Here is a 27,208-nt window from a genome sequence, read left to right on the forward strand (position 1 = left end):
AAATTCGAAATTCCTATTCTCCAATTTTTCTTCTCCCTAGGAAAAAAGAATTGAAGGAATTTTTCCGCGGGAATAAAAAAATCCGCGAGAATATTTAGAATTAGTCCGATAGTATTTCCTTTTGTGTAGGTAATGAAAAAGTCGCGATACCAATCCTACATGGAACAGAAAGCGAAAGTTGTATCATTCCTCCCAGATGTGAAATCTTCAGACTTTTTGATTTAGGAGATTCACCCGAGCCACTTTTCGTGGACTCGCAGGAAATTGAAAAAGGCGTTTTCACAGCTAGGTGCATTGTTAATTCCAGTAACCCAATAATTAAAGTCATAAATACCACGGATGATATAAAATATGTGCAGGTGGCAACGCGCATGTCAAATACAACTGCGGGCCACATGACTGACATAAAAAGGTTATACACACAATTATAAATGTTGAACTGAAACGAGTAAGTGTGTGCGGACAAAAATATTAAATTAAAATTAAACTAAAACTACAAACTAAGGATATTCCTAAATAAATTAAAATATTAACTATCTTACAAAATTAAAGCTAACCTAAATAAAGAATGGTAAAACTTAGGACTAAAAGTACGTGTTTTTTTTGATATTGGTGTGGAGTGTGCAGTAGGGTGTGTACACGTAAGCACAACTTTTTTGGAGGTTCCAAAATGGAACTTCACACTCCTTCGTCCATTCAAAAGTTTAATTTTTTCTTGTAAGCTCATGGAGGCTATGGGCTACGCTGGAAAAGTTTGGTACAAATCGGCGGTAATATGTGCACAGCCTAAGGAAACTTCTCAATTCATGCAGGTTCAGTGGTCTTGGCAAAACCTTTACTGCCTCTATCTTTTCATTTGCAGTACAGATGCCTTCTGTCGTTACCTTGTGACCCAAATAATTTACTTCCTTTTTAAACAACGAACACTTTTTGGGACATAGTTTCAGACCAGCGCCAGCTATTCTCTGGAAAACTTCCTCTAAGTTTTTAAGATGTTCATCAAAGATCTTGCCCAATACGATGATGTCGTCCAGGTACGTGTATGTATGTGTTTCCAATGTAGTCCTTTCAATACCTGATCCATGAGTCTCTCGAACGTAGCTGGTGCATTACATAGTCCAAAGGGCATTACTGTAAATTATCAAAGACCATCACCGACGCTGAAGGCTGTTTTCCCTATTTTGTTCCTCCTTCACTTCCACTTGCCAGTAGCCACATTTCAAATCCAGTGTGGAAACCCATTTCGTACCAGAGAGCGAGTCCAGAGTGTGGTCAATTCTTGGCAATGGGCAGCAATCCTTTTTCGTGACGTCGTTCAACTTGCGGTAGTCGACGCAAAATCTCATTTTCCCATCCTTCTTCTTCACAAGTACTACCGGTGAGCTCCATGGACTAGCTGAGGGTTTGATGACGCCGTTGTCGCTCATTTGTTGTACGATTTGACTCACAACTTCCCGCTTCGCCAGTGGAACACTACGAGGAGCTTGGCGTATCGGTCTCGCGTCTCCAGTGTCAATTTGATGTTTCACAACATTGGTGCGGCCTGGTTTGGAACCATCCTGGTCAAATATGTTCGCATGAGTTATGTGGACTGTTTGGATGGCAAGGAGCGTCGGCAAGCAGGTATGATGTCATCCCAGGCTATCTGGTTGCCTTGGCGGGGTATTTCACCACCGTCCTCACCCACAGTTACATGAACAAAAGGGTTCATACCTGCATATGTGTTGGAAAGAAAAGTTGAAACAAATAGAAATAGACGTGAAGGACAAAGTTATAGAGGGGAAAGCATAAGGGGCAGAAAAAGATGAAGGGATGTCCTGTCAGGTGGAGTCTACCCTCCCTTTGCAGTGCAACTGGCACCGTACCGTGGGCACTGTGCTGACTCCTATCTACTTACAGTGCCCCCAAACATGACATAAGTCTGTCCGTCCATCAATAATTCATTTCCCTATAAGTCATATTAAATTACTCACCTTCACGTTACCTTGCCACGCGAAAGCGCAGCACCAAAACCCAAAAATCGAACTTAGCCCTTCATAATTAACAACTATATTTTCATGCAAACATTTCTAAATTTTATTAGGAATTCGATATTTCTTACGTCTACACCCCACATCGATCTACTCTATCGAATGTAAACAAAAGCTATAAAATAAAAAAGGAATCCGCTTAAAATTAAATTTCAATAGAAACAAAACAAAATAATAATATACGATTTAACTTCAATTCAATTTAACAAAATTGTCAAAAAATACATAAATAGAAAAGGAAATCAAGGCAAAATAATGATATATGATTTAAATTCAACTCAATTCAATGCAATTGTTTTTACCGAAAAACATATAAAGTAAAACAAGTAAGGAAGGCTCAGTTCGGGTGTAACCGAACATTACATACTCACCTGAGAGCTCTGGAAACAAAATAAGGCAAAATCACCATTTAGGAAAATGAACCTAGGGTAACTCTGGAATGTGTTTGTATGACATGGGTATCAAATGGAAGGTATTAAAGAGCATTTTAAAAGGGAATTGGTCATAGTTTTATAGGTGGACGCCATTTCGGGATATCGCCATAAAGGTGGACCAGGGGTGACTCTAGAATGTGTTTGTACGATATGGGTGTCAAATTAAAGGTATTAATGAGGATATCGATGAAAATGTGGGCCAGGGTGACCCAGAACATCATCTGTCGGGTACCGCTAATTTATTTATATATGTAATACCACGAACAGTATTCCGCCAAGATTCCAAGGGCTTTTGATTTCGCCCTGCAGAACTTTTTCATTTTCTTCTACTTAATATGGTAGGTGTCACACCCATTTCACAAAGTTTTTTCTAAAGTTATATTTTGCGTCAACAAACGAATCCAATTACCATGTTTCATCTCTTTTTTCATATTTGGTATAGAATTATAGAATTTTTTTTCATTTTTCGTAATTTCCGATATCGGAAAAGTGGGCGTGGTCATAGTCGGATTTCTGCAATTTTTTATACCAAGATAAAGTGAGTTCAGATAAGTACGTGTACTAAGTTTAGTAAAGATATATCGATTTTTGCTCAATTTATCGTGTTAACGGCCGAGCGGAAGGACAGAAGGTCGACTGTGTATAAAAACTGGGCGTGGCTTCAACCGATTTCGCCCATTTTCACAGAAAAAAGTTACCGTCATAGAATCTATGTCCCTACCAAATTTCACAAGGATTGGTAAATTTTTGTTCGACGTATGGCATTAAAAGTATTCTAGACGAATTAAATGAAAAAGGGCGGAGCTACGCCTATTAAGAAATTTTCTTTTATTTTTGTATTTTGTTGCACCATATCATTACTGGACTTGAATGTTGACATAATTTACTTATATACTGTAAAGATATTAAATTTTTTGTTAAAATTTGACTTAAAAAAATTTTTTTTCTTAAAAGTGGGCGTGTTCGTCATCCGATTTTGCTAATTTTTATTTAGCACACATATAGTGATAGCAGTAACGTGCCCGCCAAATTTCATCATGATATCTTCAACGGCTGCCAAATTACAGCTTGCAAAACTTTTAAACTACCTTCTTTTAAAAGTGAGCGGTGCCACGCCCATTGTCCAAAGTTTTACTAATTTTCTATTTTGCGTCATAAGGTCAACGCACCTATCAAGTTTCATCCCTTTATCCGTCTTTGGTAATGAATTATCGCACTTTTTCGGTTTTTCTAAATTTTCGATATCGAAAAAGTGGGCGTGGTTGTTGTCCGATTTCATTCATTTTAAATAGCGATCTGAGATGAGCGCCCAGAAACCTACATAACAAATTTCACCAAAAAAATAAAAAAATAAATGTAAGGCGCGATAACCTCCGAAGAGATCTAAGGCCGAGCTTCTCTTCCAATTTGCGTCGTGCTCCTATTGATTTTCCCTACAAATCGGCCGGACGGGACCTACATGTTTTATGCCGACTCCGAACAGCATCTGCTAGGCAGATGAGTTTTCACTGAGAGCTTTTCATGGCAGAAATACACCCGGAGCGCTTGCCAAACGCTGCCGAGGGGCGACCCCGCTTAGAAAAATTTTCTTGTAATAGAAAAACCTTATTTCTAAAATGTTGATGTTGCTTTGCCCGGGGTGTGAACCCAGGGCACACGGTGTGGTAGGCGGAGCACGCTACCATCACACCATCATCAAGATACCTCAAAATTTACTCAAGTTATCGTGTTTACGGACGGATGGACGTGAGCTTAATGAATTTCTTTTTTCGCCCTGATCATTTTGATATATAGAACTCCATATCTATATCGATTAGTTTATGCCGTTACGGATTACCGTTATGCGAACAAAGTTAATATGCTCTATGAGCTCTGCTCAGCCGAGTATAAAAAACGAGAGGTGAATTTTCCTATACTAGTGAAATTAAGATGTATGAATCACCCTAATGTCTTATCCTACCAATTTTAAAGATATGCAATTCAAACAAAACAAACTAAGAGGGCGAACAAAAAAATTCAAGAACCCTAATCCCCGACTTACCGCAACCGTTCAAGTAAATATAAAATCAATTTTGTACAAAGCAAAAGTAGGTCATCAAAGTACGTGTGATGTTTGTAGTTATGAGTGTGCATATATTCCTTTCGTTTAGGTTTCCTTTTTCTATTTCCTCAAGAAGATCATGCATTATATCAAAGCCGGCCAAAAGTTGCACACTGTGCAATTTGAGTTCGTATTTTCACACCGACACTAACGATGTGTGATCACGATCGTTTGCTTTCGCTTGTCACTGACTAAAATCAACAGTGAATGCAAAAGGAAAAGTCCATGCTACTTTTTGTGCACATAATAAAAACAATATGCTGCAATGTCAAAGTGACTTTTAATACGTTTTAGTTAGTATTATTAAGTTCCTTTGAACATACATATTAATATTGACAATTTAAATAGATTGTATAGATTACCAAAGATCCACAAAGAAGGAACTCCACTTAGACCTATATGTTCGTCCATTAATTCTCCGTCGTATAATTTGTGTAAATACGTTGTTAATGTCCTGAAAAATATCACTAAATAGTCCAAGTACAATGTTCAAGACACGATTGAGTTCAAGAATAAGATTAAAAATACATATATTTATGATGATGAGAGTCTGGTATCGTTTGATGTTATGTCCCTGTTTCCTAGTATCCCAGTAGACCATGCCCTAGAGATCATATCGTCCAAATGGGACCAAATAAAACCCCACACAACCCTTAACCAAGAGCTATTTTTAAGTGTTTTACGCTTCTGTATAAAAGATAACAGATACTTTAAGTACAACAACAAAGTTTATGAACAACGATCGGGTATGCCTATGGGATCACCAGCATCACCGGTAATAGCCGATATAGTAATGGAGGAATTACTATTGAAATTTGAGGAAGAATCACGGCAGAAACCTCGTCTGCTCACAAAGTACGTTGACGATTTATTCGCTATTGTGAAAACCGATTCCGTTGAAGAAATGCTGGGCCTCTTGAACTCATTTCATAACTCAATAAAATTCACATCTTAGATGGAAAATAATGGAATGTTGCCGTTTCTGGACACGGTAGTAATAAGAAATAACAACCACCTAACCTTTGACTGGTATAAAAAGCCTACGGCTTCCGGGAGGTTAATAAATTTTAACTCGAAACATGATAGGAGTATAATAATAAACACTGCCAAAAATTTTATCAGGCGAGTTCTCTCTATCAGCGATAGAATATATCACCCGAAAAATATAAACATCATCAAAAAAAGTACTTCAAAACAACGAGTTTCCGATCCACCTTATTAATAGTTATATCCACCAATTTTACGCTACGAATAAAAATAAAGAACAAAACATAAACAAAATATATAAGACTGCCGTATTTGTACCTGGTTTGTCTAACCGAATAAAACATTCAAACATGTATGACAAAGGAAAATTTCAAATCGCGTTCCAATATAAAAATACCCTACAACAAATATACAGCAATACAAAAAGCAAAATCGAAAAATACGGGAAATCCGACGTAATATACAAAATTAAATGTAATGGCGACGGATCCCACGTATGCAACAAAGTATATGTGGGTACTACTAAATCAAAACTAATGACATGGATTTCCGTTCACAAATCGAACATCAAAAATCGCTACCACTCTAACGACAACAGAACGGCTTTATCGCAACACTGCAAGACCACGGGACACTCTCCGGACTTAGAGAATGTTACAATATTGCAAGTAGAAAAACACTATTCCACGCGGTACACTCTCGAAATGCTACATATTATCAATACACCTAATGACATACGCATGAATTTTAAGAGCGACACCGACAACATCGCTCACTCTTATAGACATTTGGTAATGAAGAGAAGTTAGCAACAATAATGCTGAGGGTGTCCAACAAGTTAATATATACGTTGTTGTTAGCAGATATTTTGTTTATTATTACTGTTTATTATTTGTATACATCTTTGTTTTCTGTTTATGATATTCTGTGTTCTGCACTGAAATTTTAAATTAGTCGACAAGGTGCATTCACAAGTGTAAGTGTTAGATTATGTTTGTGCATTTGTGGTTTTTATACATAGAAAATTTTATTTTTTACAGCCCTGAAGATGATTTCTAATTGAAATCGAAATATCGACAAAATAAATAAATACAACATATATGGTATAATTAATTGCATTTCTATTATTAATATATATGTGTGGCCTAGAGCTCGGAAATTCTTCTTGATATTAATAATTAATAATAATTAATTAATTGTTAATAAATATTGACAATTTAATATAAGTAACTTTTTATACGTTCTACTTAGTTTTATTAATTTTTATAATTTTTTTTTTTATTGAATAACTTTATGTTTTGAAAACATATTTTTCTATATTTACATTTACTTTGTTTTGTAGTTCTTTCTTAATGAAAAAATGAACTTTTTAAGTAAATTTTGCATTGAAGAAACACCATACCTTCTTTTATAAAAAGTTTTATCTAGCTAGCTCGACCTCCGCGTCCTTAGTTATACGAATATAAGTAAATATAGTCAGGATTAGCTTGAAATCAAATAACCAAAGTCCTTTTTAATTTCAAACTTCACAGTCGACATTTTCTTTTAGCACACTGTGGGGAGTTGTCGCTCAATTTTTACATACACTTATGCAATTGTTTTAGTATTTGTGTGGCCGGCTCTGCATTATATGCTAATATATATACATACATTCAAATATGTGTATTGGCAAAAATATTGTGCTCAAATTTCACTCACCCATATGCTCGTACTCCAACGGCGCCGGTGCAGTTGAGTGGATATGCTGAATTTGCTGAAATAGTAAGAGTCAAAAACATACATACATTTGTACCCTAGGCCACGCTCACGTTAGCCACCCTCAATCACTCAACCAAGATCACTCGCTAGTGATCTTTGGTAACGAGCGCTTCGGTAGTATCAAATCTACCAGCGTGCTGATAAAATGCGAAGATAACAAAAATAGTGTATTCTACCAAAAAATGTCTTTGGTGCGGAAGGCACACTAACATGCGTAATCTCGGGGAGTGAGGCCAACAAAAAAAAAATATTTAAGAATTCATGAGCTTAACACCGGCTTATAATAATTGAATTTCAATTATTATGTTTTCTAAGAGAAACTGAAAAGAATGAAACATTTACTGGCATATTGCTATGGAACCATTTCGAGAACGGCCAACGTAATCATCATCAGGCAATTTTGTTATGTTATCAAAGGTTTCACCGGGATTCGAACCGTGAATCACATGGTGAAACTGCAGTAGCCTTTAACCACTAGGCCAGAGCCGGCCACACAAACACTAAAACAATTGCATAAGTGTGTGTAAAAATTGAGTGACAACTCCAAACAGTGTGCTAAAAGAAAATGTGGACTGTGAAATTTGAAATTAAAAAGGACGTTTGTTATTTGGTTTCAAGCTAATCCTGACTATATTTATATATCTATATATATAAAAAGAAGTGTACATTTTGATTGTCACTCCATAACTCGATAACGGATAGAAAGATTGCCATGAAATTGTTAGGAAAGATACAGGAAGGAGAGATGATGGTTAGTTGATTTTGATATCCCAAATCGGTTTAGCCATTCTTGAGTTATGATTTTTTTTTAGAAAAAATTTAAAATTTGAAAATTTGGTATATAAATTTGCCTATATTAGTATTTGCGATCCTTTTTTCCGGGAAGTTAACCAGAGACGGACTGGGACTGGGATTACAACTAGGACCAGGACTGAGACTCGGAGTGGGAATGGGACTGGGACTAGGACTGGAACTGGAACAAAATACATACCACCCTCTGGGACAGGCAATAAGGGATGAAGAAGAATGAGAAGAAGGTGAGAGGAGAGAAAAGAGAGAAGTAGAAGGATACTGAGAAAGAAGTATAATGAGACGAATATGGAGATAGATGAAGCGAAAAAGACGGAAGGAGGAGTGAATAAAAGGATCAGGAAAAAGTGAAGAGAGGTGGGCGAGGGCAGAATTAGACGGAAAAAGCTTATTAAAAAATTCAGATAGGCCAAATTTAGGGCAGAACAACGTCTGCCAGGTCTGCTAGTATTCGTATAACTAAGAACGCGGAGGTCGAGCTAGTCAGATAAAACTTTTTCATAAAAGAAGGTATGGTGTTTCTTCAATGCAAAATTTACTTTAAAAAATTCACTTTTTCATTAAGAAAGAACTATAAAACAAAGTAAATGTAAAGATAGAAATATATATTTTCAAAACATAAAGTTATTCAATAAAAACAAAATTATGAAAATTAATAAAACTAAGTAGAACGTATAAAAATATACTTTTATTAAATTGTCAATACTTATTAATAATTAATTAACTTTTATTAATTATTAATAATCAATATTTAAATAGTCAATATTAATATGTATGTTCAAAGGAACTTAATAATACTAACTAAAACGTATTAAAAGTCGCTTTAACATTGCAGCATATTGTTTTACTATGTGCCCAAAAAGTACCATGGACTTTTTCTTTTGCATTCACTGTTGATTTTAGTGAGTGACAAGCGAAATCAAACGATCGTGATCACACATCGTTAGTGTCGGTGTGAAAATACGAACTCAAATTGCACAATGTGCAACTTTTGGCCGGCTTTGCACTAGGCCATCCTGTTGGTATTTGTTTTCATGCTTAATTCAGTTTTTCTTATTTCTACACTAACAACACAATTGAGACATTTTGTCTCTATATTAATTTGTGTGCCATGCAGATTTGTTTTTGTAAAGTTCTTCTTCGTTGCGAATGAGAAGCTTTGTAAACTCAGGCTCAGTTAAACATATTTATGTGTTTGTCCAATGTTTGTTTAAGCAAACATACATATGTAAATATGTACAACTTAGCCTGAGTTTACAAAGCTTCTCATTCGCAACGAAGAAGAACTATACAAAAACAAATATGCATGGCACACAAATTAATATAGAGACAAAATGTCTCAATTGTGTTGTTAGTGTAGAAATAAGAAAAACTGAATTAAGCATGAAAACAAATACCAGCAGGATGGCCTAGTGGTTAAAGGCTACTGTAGTTTCACCATGTGATTCACGGTTCGAATCCCGGTGAAACCTTTGATAACATTACAAAATTGCCTGATGATGATTACGTTGGCCGTTTTCGAAATGGTTCCATAGCAATATGCCAGTAAATGTTTCATTCTTTTCAGTTTCTCTTAGAAAATATAATAATTGAAATTCAATTATTATAAGCCGGTGTTAAGCTCATGAATTCTTAAATATAAGTATAAACTGAACACACCATTAAACAAGCATACAAAAAAAAATATGTTAGAATTGATTTTGCCTATAATCAGAAAAAGAAAAGTAAGTACAAAAAAATTTAAAAAAGGCAAAAATTCAGATTTTAAAATTTTGAGTTAGTACTACCATAGGTAGCGAAAAAATGTGCAAAAAAAATGTGTATATGGTAGAAGATGGAGATATCAAAATACCGAGAAAATTTAAATGTCAAACTGACGAAGAAAATATAAAAAACGAAGGAAAAGGTGAGACAAAAAGAAAAAAGGTGTAGGCAAAAGTGCCACGATTAACTTATAAAATATGGTGTCAACGTGAAATCCAAAAATTATATATTTTCGAATGAAAAATGCTTGGCCCCGGAAATAGAATGCTCCTTTTTGCCCGTTTCCTACCAACTAGTTATGCCCCTTATGAAAATATTTGAATAATGATGGTTATAATATATAAAAAAATATATAAAAGCAATAATACTATCGGATGTAATGCCGGAAAAGCTCCTCCCTCCGCCCGTGTTTGTTGTTGCTTGTGTTTTTCTCTATTGTCCGCTTTGCCCAAAAATCGTCTTGTATTTTTTTTTTTTGTTGTATATGGTGTAGTGGCTGTTGTTGTTGCGGTCCAATGCCGCCGGTGAAAAATGCTGTCGATTCTGCCAATTTTACTGTGTTTTTGCAGTTGTTGTTGTGGCGTGCGCAGGCAAATAAAAATATAATGTAGTGCTTGTGGATGCGTGGTAATTGTTGTTGGGCGGTCTGCCGACAGTAAGATGTAATTGTTGTTGGGCGGTACGCCGCCACTATAAAAAAGTATGCGATGGCTGTTATGTTATGTCCTAAGTGACCAAGTTCTTGTAGTTGTTGTTGGGCGTTACGCCGCCAATATAAGGACGTTGTTGTAGGGCGGTACGTCGCCAATATAAAAAAGATGCTGTTGTGGTTGTTGCGGCCGTATGTTGCCAATAAAAAAAAGATGATGTAGTGGTTGTTGTTGTGGTGTGCGCTACCAAATTAAAAATATAGTGTAGTGCGAAGTGGTAGTTGTGGCCGTCGGTATGTCGCCAATTTCGCCTTTAGGCCGCACCCGAGATTTTCAATCCGTGCCCAGTGGTGCTTTCTAGCAGGGAGTGCCCTGTTAAGATACGAAAAGATAGGTTATTCTTGCAAAATCGCTAGCGCTAAAAATTGGTGGGGTTAAAAATATTTGTTGTCTGCATGATTATATGCTCACCGACATACATATGTCTGTATGAAGGAGTGCATACATGCATGCAAGTTTGCTTTTGGCTTGCTTGGAAAATTGATTATATAGAAGCCAGCTTCCCAGTGGGCATGCCAAGCTGAAAAAAAAAAACAATTCCAAAACAAAGGAAACCATTAGACTTACCTGGTTTTTAGCAGTTGCGACACATGTTGTAGTTTAGTTCATTTCTGCTGCAACGGTCAGGATCAGGAGCTAGGTGGCAAATCAGGTTTGTTTGGTTTTAACGTTCGCGATACACTTTTCGCCGCGCACTACACAATTAAAAAGGCGTTATCTTGCCAAACGATTTAGCAAACAGGCTTTAATTTCGGTTTGAGGCGCATACTAAAAACTTGGTGTATTTAAAAGATTTTTAAGTATTTAACACTTTGCACTTACACGCACTGGCACCGATAAAATGATACTTTGGCCGGTTGACTCACTTTTCCCCTTCTTATAGCCACCGCCGTGGTAAGGAACGTTACTCAGAAACATAAAATTCCTACCTATACATGCCAAACTTTCTTTTCGGCTTTCCCGTATTTTTCATCTATACAATCATGCACTCATACATTCACACGCTTACCGCTCCACGAAACGAACAACTACACAGATAAAATTGGTTCGTGCTTTGACCGCTCACACCGATGCATTCACACGTTCATAGCCTTGCACAAATGCACATCCCCATACACACCAGAACAAAACAAACCCATAGCCCATTCGTCAATGCTGCTAGGCTGTTCGCAACATAGTGACTGCTGCTAACAACCTGACGCCAACGCGCAACATCTTATTTCCGCTGCAACATTGTGTTCACTATAGGTACAATGTTGTCAATACATGATGTCATTAGATTAGTGGCAACATTGCGGCTAAGGCACGGACCTGGACACAAAACACATAAACACATGGACACATATACACGCTGCCACTCATACAAGCCAGTATGGAGACAGGCTGTCGTTACAGGCTCCGCAAGCATACCTGCTTGCCGCCGCTCCTCACCACCCAAACAGTCAGGTACGTAACATATACTTTAGGAGAGTTGTTTTGCTTTACTCTGATAGGATTCCTCTAGCCCCTCCGTTCATGCCGTGATGTCATTTGAAAGATCAGTATTACTAGATGAAACGTGTTCCTGGAGCTGTTCACAGTTAATAACTACTTCAGCCTCTTGGCATCTTCCCAAAATAGGTCCTTTGGTCAGTTTGAGTGCTGACTTGAACTCATTGAGTCCTCTTACCGGAATACGTCCATCTTGTTTTGTCATAGCCAGGGGTTTTCCTACAAGTATGTTCGGTGTTGATTTGTTTGCTGCCTCGACAACCCACAATTTCTTTGTCATACAATCTCCATCAACCTTTTCCCAGATTACTGCTTCTGATTTTGATGGTATTTGCTTACTCTCATCCACCAGCACTTGCTTAAGTGACACATCCGTGTTCTTATATCGCATCGTCTTGCTTTGCATGTCGATCTTGATGCCTTGATCGATTAAGAAGTCCACTCCAATTATGATTTCATCAACAATCTCTGCCACTATAAAACTGTGTACTAACCTGACGTTCCCAATTGCGACTTCACATGATACTTCTCCTAGAACCGTGGTGTCTTCTCCCGTGGCTGTACGCAATCTTGCTCCACGCAATGGTCTTATCTTCTTGTTGACTAAATCCGCTCGAATGATGGAATTAGATGCACCCGTATCTGCAGTCAGTGAACGTTCCTTTCCATCCGCATGTCTTTTAAAGTTGGCGAAACTGTTTTTCGTCGGAATTTTACCTTAGGCGATGCCACGAAGAAATACTGCGCCAAACTTGCACCAAAATTCATAAAAGCAAAAGTCGTAAATGTAAAGGGAAATTGTATATATGAGCTTGAGGATGTAGCGAGAGGAAGGCGGGGGATGTATCATCGCAAAAATATTCAAGAAGATAAAAACAACGCACTAACACTCTAGGTGGGGGGGTTGTGTACTGGCGTACCTGACAAAGTTACAATTCATCCATTTAATATAATTTTATATCTAAAATCATATCGGGTATGTGTTTGAGTACTTTTCACTTCCGGTGTATACATTGCGGTGCAAGAAAGTAACTCACCACACCACGATCAGAACACTTCCTTTTATATCATTTGATACCACTTCAAAAACAGCTGAGTGCTATCTGTCAGAAAATAGCCTAGCTAGACTTCCGGAAGGAACATGTTTTTTCTTTCTTTCTGAACGATATATCGAGGAGGTAAGATCAGTGGAGATTAAGCGAATTTGGTTTTTTTCCATATACATATGCACACACATGTGTTCTTTCTAATTAATTCTATCTGTCCGCATACGCAAAGTTTATTTAAGACCGCAAGTAAAGGCTAAGTCTAAGTTTATGATCGAGTGTAATCGCATCGCGCGATGTGACGAGAAACGCTCCATCGCTTGTTACATTTTCGCTAGCGTTATCGCTGGAGATTGAGTATTTATAGTAGAGCGAAATTGCAAGCGATGGAATGCTCAACAATATAACTTGCACTAGCGCACATCAGACCGCATCAGCTTATTAAAAAACTAACATTTATAAAAAAATCCATAAAGTGGTCAGCAAATAAATATAATAAATATAACTTAACATTTTTTATTCACGTTGTGGAAGTGTAGAGAAAGCAACATGCGTAAATTAACTCGTAAAATTTTATTATTAGAAAATAGCTATTTGTTACGAAAAAAATATTTAAAAAGTATTCATAAGAAAAAAATATCAAGTACATCTAATCGCGATTGTGGTAAACTGCATGACGCAAATTCCACAAACACTGCTTGTCACGTACCTTTTCAATAAAAACATCCATATTGTTTCGCTAATTTCGCTCAACTAAATATAAAAAATTTTGGTTGCAAATTTTCGTCGCTTGTGTCGCTTGTAATCGCTCAATTCGCTTTACGCTAAATCGCTTTGTCATAAACATCTCCATATGCACTAATATAATTGAACGCTAACAGCGATTCTCATCGCATCGCGCGACGGGATTACGCTCGATCATAAACAGCCTACAAAAGATGTATTTCGTTGCTAACTAGTGCAATTAAAACACTAGCTAGCTTACCGAATTGCATGGAAAGCAACAATAAAAAGTAATCGAGTTGAGTTGGCTAAGCGCTTTCAGTTGAAACCGCTTAGGTAATTGTCGACCTGATTGATAATGTTGTATAGTGTTGCATATTCAAAAATAGGGCACTATTGTGAACGAGCGAATGAAATGAACATACGAATGTGCAGATAAACAAAAATAACAAAATAACAGCGTGGCGGCAGGGTGACATACATACAAACAAACACACGCATTTCATGTATTTTGTTTGTTTAGGCCACAGGCCTAAATATATCTCCCCCCCCCCCCGTAACATAACTTTCTTTGGCTATTTTCGTTCGTTACTACCACCCACTCACTATACACACGGGCATGTGTGAGTGGTAGTACGTATGTATCCTAGATTTTTACCGCTGAGAGCCCGCGGTACAGCAACTTTGTTGCCGGGAAACCCAACGAAGGAGCTGTATCGTGGGTTCATCGGCTCATGTAGCAAAGAGTCTCGTCCTCTCTTTTGATCCAGCAGCCAGCAAAGGTACACGTAATCACACGTCCACGTAAGTGCAAATTTTCATAATTATTATTACATATATCATTTTCCACAACATTTGTTAAACCTTTTCTTAACACTTGTTGTATTTATATAAATAAAAGCACACTGTGAATTCCTTTTTATTAATACGAAACCCTTTTGGTGTTTTTATTTTCTTCCTCTTTTTTCGCCTTAACTAATCTTTAACAAATACGTGGGTGCGTGCCGTTGCCACCACGCATTTGTCCATGGTCCTTCGAGCCGGATTTGAACCAGCGACCTGTGGATGTACAGGGCGGCTGCTCCAGGCTACACCATCGCCCATCATGCGGCGTTTCGTGCCCATTGCGCCGACGGCCATCGTACGAATCGAATCGCGTGGGCATTTATACCTGGTTCGGGCCATTACTGATCCCTGCGCCACCAGCACGATCGTCGATGCGGAGCTGGTACGCGACTTACAATTGGAGTGCCAAGGGCATGGACAATGCACCCTCATACTGCGCGGCAAATTTGGAGCGTCGACGCGCATAACAACCCAAGCAGCCTTCGTCGAAAGCCATTTCCGTCTGAGGCCACCGTCCAATGTGGACCCCAAGATTGCCGCGCCCTTTGAGTTCATGCGGCTGGCGGATCCGCAATTCTATCGCTCATCACCGATACGGCTTACACTCGGCGCTGACATTTACGCCGAAATGATGGTGAGCGGTATACCGGCATCGACAGTTGGCGGTCTCCTAACCCAACCGACCGTGTTCGGGTTGGTGGTCTCGGTAGCCTGCCAAAAATAAATATCCGTCTTTCACGCCTCACACATGCACCATCTTATATATATTTAAGTAAATATGCACGGAATTTAAAACCACGTACGTATATCTAATAACTTCTTTTCTTTTTCCACAGGAGAGCGAAACGTGAGGTCAACCATATGGCGTGCAGTGCTTGCAGTCCGCATCTGCACTGCCTTCTTTCATTACACCGCCTTACTGGACGTGCGATCACGTGGCATCCCTTTTTTTAATTTTTTCTTTGTTGCTTACGGCAAGGGGCCGGTATGTTTACGCCACAGGCCTAAATATATCTCCCCCCCCCCCTCGTAACATAACTTTCTTTGGTTATTTTCGTTCGTTACTACCACCCACATATTCTTGTGATCACTATACACACGGGCATGTGTGAGTGGTAGTACGTATGTATCCTAGATTTTTACCGCTGTGAGCCCGCGGTACAGCAACTTTGTTGCCGGGAAACCCAACGAAGGAGCTGTATCGTGGGTTCATCGGCTCATGTAGCAAAGAGTCTCGTCCTCTCTTTTGATCCAGCAGCCAGCAAAGGTACACGTAATCACACGTCCACGTAAGTGAAAATTTTCATAATTATTATTACATATATCATTTTCCACAACATTTGTTAAACCTTTTTTTAACACTTGTTGTATTTATATAAATAAAAGCACACTGTGAATTCCTTTTTATTAATACGAAACCCTTTTGGTGTTTTTATTTTCTTCCTCTTTTTTCGCCTTAACTAATTTTTAACAAATACGTGGGTGCGCGCCGTTGCCACCACGCATTTGTCCATAGTCCTTACAACGCCGGTAAAGAGAACCAGTCACATAATTACAGTCCACTCCACTCCCTAGGCCATTAATTAGAAGCACCATTCGTGATAATCAAGGAAGCAGATCCACCAAACACGCATTTGTACATGGAAGATAATATTAAACATCCTTTACGATCGTGGTAATATAATCGTCAGCACACAACAATCTTTTTGGCAACACCAACATCAACAACACCGACAAAAGAAACCAGATTCCATTACTCCGGATCGACAAATTAATTAAAAGGTACGTGGTTTGTTCCGTGCGTGGTAGTGTTGTTAACAAATATTTCAAAATAAATTATAAATTGTTTCTTTCCCATCAAAAAAGTGCAAGTGAGTGTTAAGTGAAAGATTTATATTTCGTACAAAAATAGAAGAAAAAAAGCGCTTAACGCAGTTACTTAAAGTTTGTGCATCACGCCTTGTGACTATCCGGAATAATCCCCCACCAGCGGTAAGATTTTCCGGACACAGCTCAAGGTAGCACAACACTGCTCCAAAAGGTTAACATAACCTAAACACCGCTTAGCGCAATTGTTTTACTTTCGCCTTTGCATAATTTTCATAGAAAAAAATAAAATATATATATATATATATATGTATATATTCAAATATGACATGACAACGAAGAGCGACTCGAAGCGAAAGGGCAGTTAGTTGAGAAGAGTTGACGAAGAACATTAAAACGAGTTGGTATTGCGCGGCAGTAATTAATTAATTGAAATTTAAAATATCATAAACTTTGTATTTCCTAAACTTTGTATTTCCTAAAACTGAAGAATTATTATTCTCACTTCCGGCAATATACAAATCAGTTTTGACTGATCTAATTTGGTTATATAAAAGTTCACATTCCTTGGTTAAATTACCAAAAAGTCCATAACAAGCGTACATATATTTTTTTCTTTTACCACTGACACCATTTTTGCACTAGCCAGTACTTATTGGCTTAGACAATTCAGTAGAAAATCTGCATTAGCACATTCCTTAACATTTACGTGGGTGCGCGCCGTTGCCACCACGAAATTATACTTATTCCACTTAGCACATAAGCCTCTATACAGTCCGTTTTTTACGTTAGCCATAACTTATCGGCTTACACAATCAATTGGTAAATTTGTGTATACATACGCATACACCAAATCTTATCACTAATCACATTATCACTTCCAAGTTCGGTCCTTTGGCAACTTTTTCACTCACTACACTCTGCAAAGGCAATTTCTTCTTAGTTTTTTATAAATTCATCGGTTTTCATTTTTTTACATAATGGAGACCTATACACGCCAAGCAGATGCAGTGACGGAGTATGAAAATGACTTCAACGACATGTCACCTTCACAACACAGTAAACACTCCCTAATATACCAAAGGGACGAGTTAAAAGCTCTGTGGGAAGCTACGAAGGTGACATGCGAAAAGCTCGTAGGTTCATCAGAGCTTGAGTCAAAGGACCTATCAGCTATCAAAAAGAAGCATAAAATGTGCTATTTCAGCTTCCTAAAGTGTCAGGCGGCAATAGCTGAGCTTTTGGAAGAATTTGAAAAGAAAGAGAAAAAGGTAGGAGTCCCAGATAATATGGAATATCATGTGCGCCTGCCAGCGTGTGATACGGATATTTTCAAGGGAGACTATATTTCATGGCCGTCCTTTAGGGACATGTTCACTGCCATATACATTAATAATAGTAAACTCCATGCAGTAAAAAAGCTATACTATTTAAGGCAAAAAACCCAAGGGGAGGCCAAAGAAATCGTGGAACGGTGTTCCTTAACGACAGACGGTTTCGATACAGCGTGGAAAAATTTATGTGACCGATACGAAAACAAACGTATCTTGGTCAATACCCAATTAAAAATTCTTTTTAGTTTAAAAGCAGTTGAGAGTGAATGCGGTAGCTTCATTAAAAAACTGCAACGTGAAATAAACAATTGTACCTCAGCGCTCCAATGTCACAAGATTGACATATCAAACTGGGATGTAATTCTAACGTATTTGTGCTCCACAAAGCTGCCAGAAACCACACTGGCTCTATGGTAACAAACCATAGAAAATAAAACAGAAATTTCAAAATGGGCAGATATGGATAAATTCTTATCCAGCTGATTCCAAACGTTGGAAACTGTAGTAGATATAAGAGGGGATACGGTTTCAAAACCCTCTAAGCCACATGCTTCTCGTTCCTCGGCAGATACATCGTCGAAAAGACTAGTGCAACAGTAGCCAAACCTACGTGTAAGATGTGCAAAAGTACTGCACATCGAATTTCAAAGTGTGAAAAGTTCTTACGTTTAACACCCAATAAACGGTTTGAACAAATTAAGAGCAGCCGTGGGTGTATAAACTGCCTTTCTGCTGGCCATTCGGTGACAAAGTGCACCAGTCAAATGAACTGTGCCACATGTCATTTAAGACATCATAAGCTGCTTCATATTTCGAATCAGCCAAAACCAACAAATACTTCTGACACTATCGGAGCATCTACCTCACGGGAAGCTCAAATACGACGCAATGCTGAAAGAGAAAACGCTCCGATTAATAATGTGAACTCATGTTTCGCAAACACAAATAAAGGGGTATTACTAGGGACAGCTCAGGTCAATATTCGTTTTAATGGTGTTGACTATTCGGCGAGAGCCCTAATAGACTCGGGATCTGAATGCTCATTCATTACCGAGAAACTAAAGCGCAGAATTAATCTGCCATCCAAACACCTGCATGCCCAAGTTTCGGGCATCAATAATACAATGTCTGCACAAGTAAAAGAAGCGTGCAACATACAATTGTGGTCACCAACAGACCCATTAATCGAGATCAATACGATCATGCTGGTTTTACCACAATTAACAGGGAATCTTCCAACTTGCCAAATAAACCCAATGACTAGGCAAGCATTCCCTGACTTAGTACTGGCTGACAAAAGATTCTTTGTCAATGAGCCAGTCGACTTAATTCTGGGCGGAGACATATACCCCCAAATTATGCTAGGCGGTATTAGGAAGGACGTGCTAAACACATTAATAGCACAGGAACGGTGTTCGGCTGGATTTTGACAGGCCGGACAGATGCGGTTGAAACAAATAAGACCCTAGTTTCATATTTCAATGAGGTCACTTTAGATAAACAATTGGCGGCTTTTTGGGAGATAAAGGAAATTCCAAAGAAAAGGAGCATCAATAACGATGACACTTACTGCGAGGAGCTATACAAATCCACAACAGTTCGGAACAACGATGGCAAATACGTAGTCTCCTTACCCTTTAGGAAAGAGTTTAACTTAGGGCCCTCATTAAGAAGTGCGTGTTCTCAATTTTATCGCAACGAGACACGACTTGCGAAAAACCCAGTCCTTCAAACGGAATACAATAGAGTTGTATCCGAATATGAAACTTTAGGGCACATGAAACAAATAGGCAATATTTCGCCAGACTCAAATGACTGTTACTTCCTACCTCACCATGCTGTTATAAAGGAGGGAAGTACAACGACAAAAGTCAGAGTCGTATTTAATGCATCTAGTCCTACCACTAATGGCAAAAGTCTAAATGATGCCTTATATCCAGGTCCGATTCTTCAATCCGACCTGACAATTCTTATTCTACGTTGGCGGCTGTTCAAATACGTATTTAACAGCGACATAGAGAAAATGTATCGCCAAATATGGGTCAATGAAGACCAAACAAAATATCAGCGAATCATATTTCGCAAATGCCCCGAAAACCCAATTAACATTTACGAATTGAAAACAGTAACCTTTGGTGTTAATTGTGCTCCGTATCTTGCGACTCGGACGCTGCACCAACTGGCTGATAACGTGGAGACATCGCATCCAATGGCAGCAGATATCCTGCGAAATTGCATGTACGTTGATGACGTACTCGCCGGTGGACACAGCATCGAAATTGCAATCAAGGCAAGGGACGAGATATCATCGGCATTGCAATCGGCAGGTTTCCCATTGCGAAAATGGACGTCCAACTGCAAGAAAATTCTACAGGGTATACCGAAGCAACACTTATTAAGCGAGGATTTTCTTGAGTTTGAAGACACCAGCATGGTAAAAGCGGTAAAAGCACTCGGTAACAGATGGAACGCTCATTTCGACTACTTCTACTTTGCAGCGAAACCATTTGATAATAACCCTACTGTAACAAAAAGGTCAATACTTTCTGCGATAGCAAAGCTTTTCGACCCTCTTGGCTGGCTGGCACCAGTCGTAATTGTAGCCAAAATTATAATGCAAAATATTTGGTTGGAAGGCACGGGTTGGGACGAAGAAGTATCACCAACTACTCTAGATCGTTGGACCGCATTTATGCAAAATTACGGAAAAATCAACGATATCTGCATACCGCGATGGGTTCATTTTACCCCAAAGGACAGCGTCGAAATACACGGATTCAGCGATGCTTCGGAAAAAGCATATGCCGCCACTGTTTTCCTGAGGGTACAAACGAAGCATCAAGTCTTCACCAACTTGCTGATGGCCAAGACGAGAGTAGCCCCGGTCAAAACTATATCATTGCCACGATTGGAACTCTGCGGCGCAGTCCTACTTGCAGAAATGATAGAGTCGGCCATAGAAAATATGCAACTTTCCAATATTAAAGTAACCCTTTGGACAGATTCGACTATATTACTGGCATGGATCCGAAAACCACCATGTTCGTGGTCAACGTTTGTGGCACATCGAATAACGAAAATCATCGACAAAGTTGGAGACAAAGTATGGCGGCATGTAGACTCTGCGTCAAACCCTGCAGATTTGGCGAGCAGAGGCCTCCTCGCTTCGGATCTAATCGACAATTCTTTGTGGTGGCAGGGACCTTCTTGGTTACAAGAAGACAACGAAAATTGGCCAACACAAGAAGAAGATTACAACACGAATATCGAAGAAAAGAGGGCGAAAGTTCATGCAACATCGGTCAAAAACAACTTTGATCTTCTGGATAGGTTTTCCGATTTACCAAGGGCTTTGCGGGTTATATCCTATATTCTTCGGGTTTTCCAGAATACGCACCCAACAACTAAAGCCTCCTTTAAAACGGATTCTCATTCGATAGCCTCTGACGAAATAGAAAAAACAACACGAAGATTGATAACAGTATGCCAAAGGCAACATTATCAAGAAGAGTACGCAAATTTGAAGTCAGAAAACCTAATAAATGGCAAGAGTGAGATTTTACCCCTGAATCCATATATAGACGAAGAAGGCATCATTCGAACTGGGGGGCGGACTGGGGCATCCAAAGACATGTCTCATAACGAAAGTCATCCCATTATCCTTCCTTACACTTGCAGGTTATCCAGACTTATAGTTCAATCCTCTCATGAGACCACCCTGCATGGAGGGAACCAGCTGATGCTACGTCATATCCGCACTCAGTACTGGATCCCACGCGTTAAAGTCATGATAAGGTCGGTTATCCACAACTGTAAAGTCTGCACTATTTACAGGAAGCGGACACAAACGCAACTTATGGGGATCCTTCCGAAAGAGCGCACCACCTTTACTAGGGCCTTCACAAACACTGGGGTAGATTTCGCGGGACCATTCGATATAAAATCCTACCGAGGGAGGGGATGTCGAATTTCAAAAGGATATGTTTGCCTGTTTGTCTGCTTTTTGACGAAAGCCATCCATCTAGAAGCGACAAACGACCTTAGTACCGGGTCCTTCCTAGCTGCCTTCGCCAGATTCGTATCCAGACGAGGCTGTACGAAAAACGTTTACTCCGACAATGGTACTAACTTTATCGTAGCTTCTCGATCTTTACGATCCGAGTTTAAAGCATTTCTGCGTGAAGCAAGGGATAGAATGGCATTTTCTACCGCCAAGCGCTCCTCAGGTTTGTGCGCGGGAGGTTTGTGGGAAGCGGGGGTAAAAAGTTTTAAGACCCACTTTAAAAAGATCGCGTCCGATCATAAATATACTCTCGAAGAGTTTACAACCCTCTTATGTCGAATTGAGGCCTGCCTCAACTCGAGACCTCTAAGTCCCTCATCCAACGACCCTTCCGACATGGAGCCGCTTACTCCAGGCCATTTTCTCGTAGGTGGGCATCTTTTAGCTCCACCTGAACTCGACTGTAGTGAAAACCCTGCCTCCATTGTAAACCGATGGCAAAAGATGAAAGCCCTTCATCAGACCTTTTGCAAAAGATGGAAATCGGAATATCTCACCGAGATCCAGAAACGGTATAAATGGAAACATCCACAATCCAACTTAAAACCTGGGGACCTAGTCGTCATAAAAGAGGATAAGCTGCAACCAACCGAGTGGAGAATGGGGAGAATCGGCAACACACATCCAGGTTCCGATAACCGTGTACGTGTTGTTGACGTCAATACAATTAAGGGACAAATTAGCAGACCAATCGCGAAACTGGTACTACTTCCGCCCAACGACAACGAAAATGAACTTTAATAGTCCACATTCCTCTATTCCAAATAACCCAGCTCTCGTTCACCCCGAACGAGGCCAACACATCCGATAACCCAGCTCTCGTTCCCCCGAACGAGGCCAACACACCCTAACGCAGATAAACTATCTGCCCCAGAATACAATTTAAGCAGCAATTACACCCCTCAAAATCCATCGAAACTCTGTCAAATTACACAGATATCGATTCTACAAAAAGAATTTTTTCTAATATGCATGGAAATTTTCTTCAGTGTTATAGAAATTCATAACAGCCAAAGGAAAGTTCCCTTGCGTATTGCGAAATCCCTCAAAGTTCTTTTCTTTTGCGTTTTGCAGTATATGTATGTTGTATACATTTAAAAAAAAACAAAAATTGTATACATATTTTTAATGTGTGTTTAGAATCTTCAGTACACCTAAACTTCTTACGTTTAAGGGTATGTTAGCGTAGGCGTGAAATTCCTACAATGGTATGAGGACCCGAAACATAGCCGTGTATAACGATTTTTTCTAAATTTTCTACAACGCCAAGCGATGCGAACAATGATCTATCCGTAGATTTAGATGCTGCGCTCGCTTATTCACGATTGAAGTTTGTATGGGAGATTTTAACAGCTTAGACTGTTACATCTACCGGTAATGTGCTCAGTGCTGGACCACCGAATGAGGCGCCATCAACAAGCAATAACAAAAATAAAACGGAGCAGCACTATAGCTTTTCTGCGGTATTCGATAGTAGCGTAGGACAGGACGAGGTATACTGTATTTGCATTGCACCACGTATTGAGAGTGCAGATAGCTTTACGTTGTTAACACATGGCCCATCGGGTTCTGGTAAAACCTTTACATTATTGGGCACGCCTAACAACCCGGGTATAGTACCGCGAGCTGTAGAAAATGTTTTCAACATGAATGCTTTCAACATCGATCCCACACCGGCTATGAAATTGAGAATTGTAAACATTTTAGATTATAATGCTTTAGCTCGAGAGGAGAGCTTACGGAACGCTTTGCTGGACGCATGCGCCAACTTAAATGAAAATCATGAATTACTAGCGAAATTTATAAAAACTTAACATCATTTTCAAACCATACCACAAGATGGAGTTTCTATATTTATTTGGATACCCTTTGTCGAAAGAAAATATTGAAAACCATTCCCAAGAGTGCAGTAAATCCAGCAAAAATTAAGCCTAAGACTTCACCACACAGGTTAACCCCAACAAAACGCAAAGCCACTCCTATAGAACGCAAGATCGCTACTCCAACCGTACACAACAGTTACACATTAAAGCCCTAAAAATATATTTATTCGGATAAAAAGTGATGTGCCATCACATTTACATGCATTACTCATAAAAAGTTTTGTAAAAAACGATATGACATAGCCACTGAGTCATAAAGTTGCGTAGGACGTATTCAGTGTTATACTATGTTCAAACAGAAAAACAAATTGAGGAAATTTCGATTTGAATTGAGTGCTGTTCATACAACTCGATTTAGCTTACACAGTAGTAATTTGATAGCTGGTTGGCTCATCTCTACAGCAAGAACATACCTTTGTTCAGACTGTAAAAATTAACACGCACATTATTAGGCGAATGAAATAGTATGAAAACACAAAACTTTGAAATTTTTGTGTGTTGTAAGAAAATGTGTTCAATGTTTTGGTTTCATTTTGAGTTTGCCATCTTCTTTTGACAATCCCTACTCCAGTGAAATGAAAGACATAAAATCAGCTGATAAGATGAGCCAACCACATAGTTCAACCATGCGTAACTGACGTTAAAATATACTCAATAAACACACTTTACAATGTTGCATTTGCAGTTTGAAACAATTTATTACGCAATTTTTTTTAAATTGGCAATTTATTATTACAATTTATTATATGACAAATTGCGTAATAAATTGCCCAAATAGTATAAATTGCCAATTTGGTGTCTGTTTGAACCTAGTATTAGGTGCATAGAAGCGGATTTTATTGGTTATTGGTTAGTTTTAATTTTTGAATATCGTAAACATGTTAAGTGCCGTTGTATCTATCAAAAAATTTACCAAAACAACTACATATTCATATATGAATTTAACTGACAATCGGAATATCGAATTATGGACAATTGAAATATTAGGGGGACTCATGATAGCATATAAACTTATAAGGTGTAAAATTATATCCATTTTCACACGCTGTTATATGAACGCACCTAGTAATACTCTTGATAAACTTGATTGTTTATCAGCTGTATTATTGCCGAACAACATTTTTTGATTGTTACACAAATTAAAAAATGCCAAGACTAAGTGAAAACTCAAAACTAAAACGCCTTTACTCGCTGATGTTGGAGATTTTTGATGAAAATGCCGTCTGTAATGTCTGCAAGGTTGCATTCCTTTGAGTTTACCGCGTTTACACAATGAAATGTGCGCGTAAATTTATACAAATTGTGTAAATGATTTTTCATACAAAATTTGACAGCTCGTGCGTAAACTAGATAAATTTATACGTTTACACACTTTATAAGGCATTTATACGGTTACATGAGTCCCCCTATTACGTTTAGCATGATTTTTTCCTAACACTTTTTTTCTAGTTAGCAGTTAATATTCATTTTATATTTTTCACATTTTTTCTTAACTATTGTAGTTTGAAGACAATTGTTATTACCGGTTTTATTACCCATACAACTTCATGTTTGTAGAAATTATTTAGTAGATGCACAAGCAGACTGCATTTAAATACTTAAATAAATACAAAATACAAATACATAAACCTGTATTAACAAATTCATAGGCATGTGGTATACAAAAAAGGCCCTAATCGGTTTTACAGAAGGCGCGAGTATATTTCAGTACATTCAGTAGTTTGGTGCAATTGTAAACTAACTGAAAATAAATTTGGAACATAAAGGACTACTAGCTCCGATGTACCTACACACATAGAATATTCCAAATTATTTGCTAATAAGTTTTGAAGCAAGATTAGGTGAGGGAACTGCAGCGGTAGTTTCCAGAAAACTGCGCATGTCGATGCTAAACGGGCACAGAATGTGTTTAGGCGGGGCTTGCCCAAGGGTGACCCCTGGTACAACGGGCATAAAAACTCTCATAACTAGTAGCTTACCTGCAGAGCTACTGGGCAAATGTTCTCCCTACAAAATGGTTTAACAATTCACTACTCAAGCGATACGCTTGAACTATACAATAAATACAAAAAAAAAATGTGGACTTTGAGCAAATTTATCACTATTCCTTGGTTACAATTGCGTTTAAGTATGCTCAACTCTTTCGAAATTGCGGTGTCGGCTTATAAGGACCTCCTTGGCAATCAGTTGACAAATGTGTCTGTTCTGTCAACATTATCTGGGCAAACGTCCGGACACTTAAGAAGGCTATATTCCCTTGCTTTGAACTTCAAACCATGTTTCTTTCACTATTCAACCTTTGTTCAGTAGATAGATCCACAAATAAACTGTGTTCATCAATTACTAAATTTCTCTTAATTTTTTATGGGATCGGCTAGATAAACCGATTAATCGGGTGATGAGCATCGGCCTCTGCATCGGTCCGATTCTACTCGATATACGGGCATTTAGAACTCTAGTTTTAATGCATTCAAATTTCGTACCCTACCCCTACCTGTAAAAAACGTAGTTCGGTAAAAACTATTGCTTAGGGCCTTTGTGAATTAAGCTGACGATATGCTTTCTTTTCGTATATTAATCAAAACATCGGTGACTGATGATAAAAGGGCAAATAAAACAAAAAAATATGCCACTGCGCAGAAGCTCTAAGCATTTAGGTATACTTAAACTTTGAGGGCTTGATAGATAGAAATAGATAATAAAATATAAAGGTTTAGATACCTATAAAATCACCCGTATGTTACAATTGTGTTTCCAGCCGCTAATGTTTCAAAAATTGTATAAATTAAGAGTAGCCTTATGTTTGTATAAATTGCCAACTAAAATTTTTCTCATACCCTGTTTATGATGGGAAAACATTTTCCAAGCTATAGAGAAGTTTTTGAACATGACAAACTGACGTCGAGGTGTGCACCGAATTTCCACTTTGTAAAATATTTCGAATTGTGATTTTATAAGATCTCGTAACTGCAAAATCAAACTGGCATCGTTGGCTGGCAATTCACATTTAATCCAATTATCTAAGGACATGATCGTTTTCCGGCAGTTTATGTCGGTATTTTGCTTCAACGACGTCGACTCTACCTTTTTCATTAGTTGATGGTTTTCATCATTTAATGTTTCTTCTGAATCAACATTTTTGGAATGAGAAATTGAACATTTATTTGCTACTCGTGACTTTTCAAAAGTACTATCCAGTCATACGGGATTCCCTGAAAAAGAGAAATGAATTAACATTACATATAACAATTCTCTATCAATTAGCTTCCTTACTCACCGCGTGTGTTATATCAATGACTTTTTTCCATTCAGGAAATGGAAAAGCGTAGCAGATGTCAAAATCTCTACATTTAATGTCTGGCTGTCAATGATTATTGCAATACAAACGTTAGGCCTCATGC

At 38.3% G+C, this 27,208-nt stretch overlaps 1 protein-coding gene across 2 annotated transcripts in view; it reads right to left on the reverse strand.

Annotated features, from left to right (window-relative positions):
• The window catches only part of Ir76b (Ionotropic receptor 76b), a 164,860-nt gene that overhangs the window by 81,409 nt on the left and 56,243 nt on the right, over positions 1-27,208 (reverse strand). The window contains exons 1-2 of one of the 2 annotated variants that reach the window (XM_067787685.1): positions 27,085-27,111; positions 26,645-27,019 (exon numbers count right to left, since the gene is read on the reverse strand). The exons of the other annotated variant lie outside the window; for it this stretch is intronic. The gene's annotated coding sequence lies outside the window, so the exon portion shown is untranslated. Of the gene's footprint in view, positions 1-26,644; positions 27,020-27,084; positions 27,112-27,208 lie in introns of those variants that run through there. 2 annotated transcript variants of the gene reach the window in all.

The sequence above is a fragment of the Eurosta solidaginis genome, chromosome 5 (genome assembly GCF_040869045.1).
Source record: "Eurosta solidaginis isolate ZX-2024a chromosome 5, ASM4086904v1, whole genome shotgun sequence".
NCBI lineage: Eukaryota > Metazoa > Arthropoda > Insecta > Diptera > Tephritidae > Eurosta > Eurosta solidaginis.